Below are 1,005 nucleotides of genomic sequence, written 5' to 3' on the forward strand. Positions count from 1 at the left end.
CTTAAGATGCATGCTTTTGTTCATGTGCATAACCTTTCTTGTCCCGATATCAAGAGATCCGAGCTCGTTCTTCGTCCATGGAACTACTCCAAATGAATAGAGAGGTACCGGGACGGCAAGGATGTCCGTTGCAGATACTTTGTTCCTCGCCGACAGTTCTGAAGACCAAATCTGTCGGATGAGACGTTTGTATCTGTTTCGGAGAGTATCCTTTATAGATGTCACATCCTGAGTGCGGCTCTGTGGCACGCCAAGGTATGTATAAGTCTCTCCAGCGCAAAGGTGTCGTAAGGCGCTTCTATCAACGAGCTCAGGATCTTCAGGGATGCCATTAATTTTTCCTCGCTTCAAATAAACCTTGGCGCATTTGTGTAACCCAAATTCCATTCCAATTTCCTTAGTATATCGTTCGACAATCTCCAGGGCTAGATGCAGTGGCTCTCTGTTTTTAGCATAGATCTTAAGATCGTCCATGTAAAATACATGCGTGACCTTGTACTTTCGATCTGCAGGTTTGCCGCACAAGTACCCTTCGGAATGGCGCAGTGCTAGAGATAGTGGCAATAATGTAAGGCAAAAGAGGAGTGGGCTCATGGTGTCGCCCTGAAAGACACCTCTCTGAAAAGTGACCTTGTTAGTTGTCACACGATTTTTTCCAGATGAGATAGTAAATCTGGTTTTACAAAGCGGCATCAATCTCTCTATGCACCCGACTATTTTCGGATGAACCTTTAAGATTTCCAAAAGACAGATGATAAGTCTATGGGATGTAGAATCGAAAGCTTTCCGATAATCAATCCAGGCCATCGGTAGGTCACGCTGGTAGAATGCTGCATCTTTGCAGACACATCTATCGATGAGCAGGTTCTCCCGACATCCGGCTACGCCTTTCTTTGACCTCTGCTGGTTTGGGTGGGTGTTCGACAGTAACTAGAGGGTCTTGGAAGAGTCGAGATGGGTCAGAGAGAAACTGTTGATTTTCTCTGACCCATCTCTCCCTCCGCT

This window comes from Belonocnema kinseyi, chromosome 7 (genome assembly GCF_010883055.1).
Source record: "Belonocnema kinseyi isolate 2016_QV_RU_SX_M_011 chromosome 7, B_treatae_v1, whole genome shotgun sequence".
NCBI lineage: Eukaryota > Metazoa > Arthropoda > Insecta > Hymenoptera > Cynipidae > Belonocnema > Belonocnema kinseyi.